Genomic DNA, 9,130 nt, shown 5'->3' with positions numbered 1-9,130 from the left:
GCCCTGTTTTCCAAGTTTTGAGGAACAATTTCTTTCTTTCAATTTTTCTGGAAATTTAAATCCAAGTAGTTCTCAAAATTTGGAATACGTCAATGATACTCAAATTGTTTTCCACAATTATGGTTTTGTAAAGATTTATCTGTTTTTATTTTATGTGTATGGATGTTCTGCCACATGTAAGTCTGTGAACTACAGTCAAGTGTTGTCCATGGAGGCAGAAGAGGGTGTCAAATCCCCTTGGACGAGAGTTACAGACAGTTCTTAGCCACTATGTGGGTGCTTGGAATTGAACCCAGATTCTCTGGAAGAACAGACAGCGTTCTTAACCACTGGGCTACCTTTCAACAACTATTGCTATGTTTTAAAAAAATAACTTTGATGGCATTTCAGAGGGATTAGCCATATTGCAGAATCTGTGGTTTGATCTAGAGCTTTTTGCACTACAGCATTGTTAGCAATAGGGCTGGAGAGCTGACTTAGTAGCTAAGAGCATGTAATCTTGCCGAGGACCTGAGTTCAGCTCTCAGCACCCATGTCAGGTGGCTCACAACCATCTGTAGCTCCAGCTCCAGGAATCCAACGCCTCATGGGACATTGTCATTTATAAGTACATACCCACACAGAGAAGATACACACCCAAAACACACAATTAAATATAAAATAAATATCTGGAATGTGATTGAATGTGGAGAACAAGTGTGCCTGTGTGAATGGGTTCACAACATAAGCATGGATGTGTCATGCTTCATCCGTTTCCTCACCCAGGATGACTGCTCCCCTACAGAAACCTACCAAGATTGGCTAGCTCACTTCTTCATTCAACTCAAAGAATAAACTCACTGAGTTTCCAGGGCCGCTAGTAAATCTCTATCCTAGCACACAGCCCTCCTGCTCCCAGCTTCTCTGTACATCTGTCGTTTCTTCATTCCTGTCCTGCCCGGTTCCCGCAAACATTAAGTCCCAAAGAAATCAAAAAGAGGTCTACACTAGTTATAAACTGATTGGCCCATTAGCTCAGGCTTCTTATTAACTTTTACAACTTATATTAGCCCATTATTTTTGCCTATGCTAGCCACGTAGCTCGGTACCTTATTCAGTGAGGCAGTCACATCTTGCTTCTTCTGTGGCTGGGTCAGGACTGCTGAATAGGACTTCCTTCTTCCCAAAATTCTCCTGTTCTCATTGACCCACCTCTACTTCCTGTCTGGTTGTCCTGCTTATACTTCCTGCCTAGCTACTGGCCAATCAGCATTTATTTAAAATATAACTGATAGAATACAGACCACTGTCCCACACCATCAGTAGTGCCCATCCCAAAGTCGAGCAGGCCATGGCAGCTGTTTAATCATTGGATCCACCATCTGTACACCTCTGCTTAGTGTCCACTAAGCTCTTGGTGCTTGGATTCTCTTTCTGTCCTTTCTGAACAGCACTAGAAAACCTACTAGGATTATGAGCCTTAGTGAGCACACTAGTTCCTCTGTAGCGCTGCGACCAAAGTAGTCAGCAGAAACAACCTAAGGAAATTTTATTTGGACTCATGGTTTCAGAAGGGTTCAGTCGGTCATGGCAGTTCATGGTGGTAACACAGTGTGGTGGATGCCATTGACATCACAACGGAACCAGAAGTAGAGAGGAAGGAAGGAACCAGGGGTCAGAGATGGCAGTCAAAGGCCTAATCCCAATCACTTGTGCCAGCCTATGTTCCCCCTGTGCTCTTTGCTCCTCGCTATCCCTTCTTTTGGGAAAGTATCCAAAATTCCAGAGTTCCACAGCCTCCCCAAACAGAGCCAGCAGTTGTGTAACAAGTGTCCAAATTATGAGCCCGTGGGAGGCATTTCAGAGTAACACCGTACTAGTGAATATTTTTTTCAAAACTGGTGCACTTTTCGAGAGCTTTCACTGCCACCGTAGTTAGATTAGCATCATCTAAATAGGAATGACAGGCATTTGTCGTCAGAATAGATGATAATGAAAACTGTATCAGCAAGTCCAAAAGTTAGAACAATCTACTTGCCTGTAATCTTATCAGTTCTACATATCCTCAAACTTAAGGCATTTTACAGCCAGCAGGGGTGATATTTGCAATGCCTCCCTACCTTCCGTGTGAGGAAGATCAACACAGGTCATCAGAAAACAGGCCATAGCACGTCAGAGCACAGGCAAAACCCATCGCCAAAATCATGTTTAAAGCAGAAATTGAGGTACAGCTGGGGTTATAGGCTTTTCCTATCTCATCCCATTTTTGCTTTGTGTGCTAATTAGTCTACACATTTAATTTTATTATAAATATAAGTGATGCCATATATGTGATGTGATCTTTCTTTCTGGTTTGTTTTTGTTTTGAGACAATCTCTCGCTCTGTCGTGCAGACTGGCTTCAGACTCACTACATAGCTCAGGTTGGCCTCAACTTATAGCAATCCTCCTGACTCAGTCTCCTGAATGTTAGGATTTCAGATACAAGTTACCATGGCTGGCTTTAAATCCTGTTTTAGGAAAGTAAATCTGATTTTCTTAGTAGATAGAGCAGTTCATCTGCTTTCATCATCACCTGTGTCAAATCTGTATTGTCTCAATTCATCTGGAATTCTATTCGTGAGCTCTTCTTTAAAGGGACCAAGTAGCAGTACAGTGGACTCACCAAGTGGGGGTGCCTCCGGGTCTAGCAAACAGCGCACACAATCCTGATTATATCCGTTCAAAACTTAAAGTGTGTAGACAGCAGCAGGAAATATACGGATGTAAGATATTATGTTAAAGATATCATGTATCTATGAAAAGCCATTAAACTATAAGTTTAATATGTGTACATTTTACTACACACATATAATACATCAGTAAAAATTTAAAAGTCTTCTTTTTGATACAGGGTTTCATGTAGCCCAAGATGGCTCAAATTTGTGAAATAGCTAAGGCTGACAAAACCTCTCCCTCCCAAATGAAAGCAAGTGTTTAGATCTACAGTACTGGAAAAATACTAAATAGCTAAAAAATAAAATAACTATCAATGAGAGGCATTTACATAAAGAATCATAAACTTTTTCCCTGTTATTGAAACTTCACAAGGAGTGCTAAGTGTGAGCAATTTTCCTGAGTAGTGGGAACATCTATTTTTCAAAAAAAATTATTTTATCTCATTGTAGTACATTTAAAACATACCAGTGGATAAACAAACCATGAACATTATGCTGACAGATAGGAATGCCATATGAATGAGGGCTAAGAGATCACATCTGCATGTATTATTAACATGTACAAAATTTATAAACACGATATTGAGTGGGATGTCTAAATATCATTCCTATGTAAACTTTTACATACAGTTCCAAAAATATTCAAGATAAAATGTACTTAGGGATGTCCACATGGATAGCCAATGTTAAAGAAATGCCAGATGGGGGAGGTGTGGGGAGGGAATGGGAGGAGAGGAGATAAGGGAGTCTGCAGTTGGGATGTAAAATACATGAAAAACATTAATTAGTTAAAAAAAAGAAAGAAAGAAAAGAAAAAAATACCAGAGAACAGTTATTGTTGTCCTGTGAAATCGGGACAGTAGCTGCTCTTAAGGGGGTGAAGGAAGACTGTTGGTTTTCATGAAAACGGCCCTATAGGCCCATACGGTGTGGCCCTATGAGAAAGTGTAGTCTTGTAGGAGTAGGTGTGGCCTTGTTGGAGGAAATGTATTGCTAGGGGCAGGCTTGGAGGTCTCAGACGCTCCAGAAAGGTTCAGGGTCACACTCTCTTCCTGTTGTCTGGTGATGTGGATATAGAACTCTCAGCTTCCTCTCCAGCACCAAGTCCACCTGCCTGCTGCCCACTTCCTGCTGTGATGACAATGGACTGAACCTCTGAACTGTAAGCCAGCCTCTATCGGATGCTTTCACATATAGAGCTGCTGTGTAGAACACTAAGATAAGGATAGGAACAGAGAGGGCTGCCAAGGTGCGTCCCTCACAGTGCTTAGCCTGGGTGGCAGTCATGCAGCGTTGAAAGGAGGCCGCTCATTTGTTGCCAGCTGTTCAGCCCCAGAATAATCACATGGAAATGGTATTTATTAAATCACTGATTGGCCAATTACTTAAACATATTGCTAGCTAGCTCTTGCACCTAGAATTAGCTCATCTCTATTATTTTATATTTTACTACAAGGCTCATGGCCTACTGGCAAGGTTTCACCATGTCTGTCTCTGGTGGTGGCTCCATGGCTTCTCCTTGACTCCGCCTCCTTTCTCCCAGCATTCAGTTTAGTCCCTGCCCCCAACTCTGTTCTATCCTATCATGGCTCAAGACAGTTTCCTTATTAACCAATGGTATTCACAGCATTCAGAGGGGAATCCCACATCAATGCAGGCCTTTATTTTATAACTACTAATAATTACCCCTTAAGCAAAAAAGAAGATAAAAAACCAAACAATCCAATAATGTATTTTATACTTCAAGAAACCCAAGGTTTAATCCACTAGCTAACTCAAAATAGTTGTAAGCTCCTGGAATTATCTGTTGGGTGGCCAGCTCTTAACACACAGAGAATTCCAGAAAATTAATTATAGGATATCCTTCTAATGTAAACTTCACATAAATGGCACTTAATTTTGTTGTGGTTTGTTCTACAAGACTGGGGGTCAAACTCATGATAGACAAACACTCTACTTTTGAGCTGCAACCAATTTCTAACAATAATGACTACATCTCCATGCAATCAATAGCTGTGGCTATATTATATCTAGGGCATACTTTTGAAAATCAAGGCAATTATATATCTGAAAATTACATAAAATGAAGCATTAAAGATTTTGCCTTGCAAGTTCCATTATACAAGTTATACAAGAAGAAGAGTGATGACCAGACAAGCCTTAAGAAGAAAAAGAAGAAAATAAAAGAAATTAGTCTGGATCTAAGTTCCTTTTGAGTAACAGTGTAAATGGATACTTTAAGTTCCAATGTTGGTGCAACCATTCTAAGTGAATGTACAAGTTTTATCAAATCATTTCTATCAGCCAAAAACAGTGCCAGCAAATGTTGCAGAGAGCAATCAGTTTCCGAAAAGCTACCTGTCTCCTAATGCACCAGATGTTCTTCTCTCAGTCTTGTATCATGTGAGATAGCCCTGCTTATGTGCATTTAGACCTAACATTTTTATTTCTGATGTGGAGCTGATGCTTAGGACTAAAGTTGCTCTGGGCCATGGCGCACACCTTTAGTCCCAGCGCTCGGGAGGCAGAGGCAGGCGGGTCTCTGTGAGTCTGAGGTCAGCCTGATCTACAAGATCTCGTTCCAGGACAGGCTCCAAAGCTACAGAAAAACCCTGTCTCGAAAAACCAAAACCAAAAAAAAAAAAAAAAAAAAAGGAGTGAAGTTGCAAGGCACGCTACTTTGTTCTGTCTACAGTTTGCTCTTTCTGATGGCTTGCCCTGTGACAGAAACTGAGGGAGGTTCTAAAGGCAGGATAACATTGAGGATAGAGACATGGGCTCCTCTCAGAAGTCTAAGCGACCAAGCCCATGGGACTTGTAAATTATGGCATTGGTGATGTAGATATGGATTCGCTGATGTATGTAGCAAAGCCTTAATTAGCTGTATGGCCATCTATCTGCTATTTGCCTAGTATCCCTTCTTTTGGGAAACAATCCAAAATTCCTAGTTTACTATCTGGTTTAGCTGGAATTGGGCTCAAGCTTACGGCCACGACAATGATTCAAGGGTGATCATGTAAAACAGTTGGGGGTGAGAGGCCAAGATACTTCAGGGAAAAGCATTTGCTCTTGCCAATGGTCTTGCTGTGGGAAGCAGTAAGGCTTGGTAAGGGGCCACCGTCTTGCTAACTTGAACGGTGGAGCAGTAAGCACATGCCACACATGCAAAACATGAAGTGAGTAGTCAGAAAAAGGCATCCTGGTCACAGTGAGGACCGCCAATTCAGGGCCAGCTTGAAACTCCCCGTAGACTTGTCAGTTAAACTGAGCCAATGGATGCACCTGTTTGACTCAGTCAACTGCGCACTGTCAAAATCTAGGAAGACTTCTCATTGCTGCCCTCCAACTCCCTGCTCTAGGGCTCACCAGCCATGCTGAGTCCAGATACTTGCTTGCATATAACACACACATACACATACATACACACACAATACATGTTTTTAAACTTTTACATAGATACATATGTGTAAGTTACTTTTCTCATTACTGAACATTCATGACAACATGAGATGGACGTGAAGGGTTTATTTTGATTCATAATTTAAGGAGGGGTACAATCCATCATGGTGGGAAGGCATCGCTGGCTGCAGGAGAATGAGCCCACAGTCATCCATTGCCTCCAGCTAGGCCCCGCCTCCTGAAGTTGCCACAGCCTTCAAAACTAGAGCCACTGCCAACACAAAATGAACTCGGCGATATTTCTGTTTATTTTAATTTGTTTGGCAGGTTTGTTTTTGTCTTACTGGTCTTTTGCTTGTTTAATTTTTGCTTTTTGTTTTTTCAGGGTATTTTTGTTTCCTGCTTTTGTTTTTGTTTTTTGGAGGAGAAAGAGAAGAAGGTACCTAGAATTGCCTGGGTAGGGAAGTGGAGAGGATCTGGGAAGAATGGGGGGAGGGAAAACATGATAACATGTATGATAATTAAAAAAATATTTATATGAGGCTAGAAAGATGGCTAGTTTTAAAAAAGTCACCAGTTGGGTCCAAGTGTTCAGACATGAGCCTACAGGGAAATACTCCATCTTAACCACAGTAGGATGCATGTATCTAAAATTTTTATTAGGTATGTGTGTGCCACAGCACATGTCTGAAGGCCAGGAGACATTTGTGGAGCTGGCTTTCTCTCTTTCCACCACGCGCCTCCTGGAGAGCAACCTAGGTCATCTGTCAGGCTTGGTGGCAAAGCATCTTTACCCTCTGAGCCATCTCCCCAGTCCAGCCATTTTTCTGTTTAATGAATGGACTGTTGCAAGTTCAGTAGAAACTTCTCGTGCATCATTCTGATTTCACGCTTCTCCACCTCCCCCAGAGGAAACTACCCGGCTGCAGCTGATGCGATCATGTTTGCGAGGTTGCGGAGATTATTTGTCTACCCGAAAGCTCCTCAAATGCACCAAAGGCTTAACTATTTTCCTTCAAGGTAAAATGAGACAGGAAACAACAAAAGACTGAATAAGCAAACCGTAGTCACATCAGAATCCACAAGGATTTTTGTACGATAGACTCATTTCACAACAAAGGTTCCCCAAGAGAAGCTGTCCACACACCATGCCAGCCTTGATTAATGTTGCTAATGAAGGACAGAAGGGCCTGTCTGTCAAACTTGCCTCAGCAAGGCCAGTGATTTATGATTAGATGACATTGTTAGAACTTATTTCAACCCCAGGAGAGGAGATCATTTTTGAGGCTAGAATATCTGTCCATTCTCTTGGAAGCAGACAAGACTTGTCCTGTTCTGCTTCCTCAGGGCGGGGACTTGTCTAGGAGACACAACACCACAGTTGAATATTTTTGGTTTTTCAAGACAGGGTTTCTCTGTATATCTCTGCCTGTCCTGGAACTCACTCTGTAGACCAGGCTGGCCTTGAACTCACAGAGATCTGCCTGCCTCTGCCTCCCTAAATGCTGGGATTAAAAGCATGCACCACCACCGCCTGGCTTGACCTCCATACTTATTGTGGTATGTGAACCCAGAGCTTCACAATAGCCAGGTGGTTCATTCTCTCATGGAACTATAGTCCTAGCTTGAATTTTTTTTTTTTTTTGATATAAGATGTCAAGTAACTCAGACTGGTCTCAAATTCACTATATAGCTGAGCATGACCTTGAACTTCTCATTCTTCTGCCTTCGCCCCTCTAGTGCTGGGATTACAGCTAGGTATCACCCCACCTGATTTACATACGACTGAGGTTCAAACCCAGAGCTCTAGACTGCTAGGCAAACACTCTTCCAAGTTGTGCTTGGAAGATATCTTTTTCTTATGGTTTTGATTTTTTTTTGTCATACTCAGTTTTAGTGATAAGTGATTATTTCTTACAAACATAGTTTGTTTTATTATTGCCCCTTTTGGGTCACAGTGGAGAAATTTGGAAAATGGTGCTAGCCAACAAGAAATCTGGTGATTTGATTCTATTATATTTGCCAGTTACTAAGAGATGCCAACAGTAAAGTCAAATTAAATTCAGAAGACATGTTTTGGAAACCTCTCAACATTATTCACTAGAAGTGTTTGCTCATTGCCCAAAACTGAGTCATTGAAGCCGCCTTTTTTAGTCTTAGGGTAGAGTAGCAGTCCACTGGGTGGGTCCCAGGACTGATGTGTCCTTCCTCCTCTCCTGCTTTCTCGTCCTTATCAAGCCAATCCTGAGGATCCAGGCAACTCTTACCTGTGCCATAGTTCAGGCTGTTTCTGTCCCGGAAGCTTATTCATGACCTTACACAGTGCTATGGCATCCTAGCTACAAGTCAATTAAAACTCCAAACCTACAGGCTAACCAGACTAGACTTCTACTGAGTGCCTGTGTGTAAACAGGCAATAAGTTTATAAAGTGAGAATGGAATGTATCAGGTGTGGTGAATCAGAAATCTTTCCTTAAAAAAAGATTGGTTGATTATGCATGCAGCGTTCTGCCAGCATGCATTCCTGCACACCAGAAGAGGGCACCAGATCCCATCATATATGGCTGTGAGACACATGCGGTTGCTGGGAATGGAGCCTAGGATCTCTGGAAGAGCAGCCAGTGACCTCTGGGCCACCTCTCCAGTCCTAAATCAGAAGTCTTGATGTGGATTGAAAATGGGTTTGCTTCTTCAGAAATCAGGGATGTTTTCTCATGCTTACGTTTAACACTTTTCATAAAACATAGTACCTAAGAGTATGTCACCTAACCGTAATTTCCTGTGCCGTCTCCGGATGCTAGATTACGGGGGTCAGGTTATGTTCCTTGACCTCCATATACACCTAATGGAGTTTCCCCTCCAGATGGGCATTCATTGGACTTCTGTATGGAAACCTCCTTTGTGAGGTATAACTGGTATAGCCGTGTCTCCTTTTCTATCTTCTACTAAAGAGATGTAGGTTAACTCACTAGCTTAAGGACTTCCTCTGCATTAGAATTCTTTTTTTTCTTTTCTTTTTTTTTTTGGTTTTTTGAA

This window comes from Microtus ochrogaster, chromosome 17 (assembly GCF_000317375.1).
Source record: "Microtus ochrogaster isolate Prairie Vole_2 chromosome 17, MicOch1.0, whole genome shotgun sequence".
In the NCBI taxonomy this organism is placed as follows: domain Eukaryota; kingdom Metazoa; phylum Chordata; class Mammalia; order Rodentia; family Cricetidae; genus Microtus; species Microtus ochrogaster.
Note: the sequence above shows the minus strand (reverse complement) of the source record.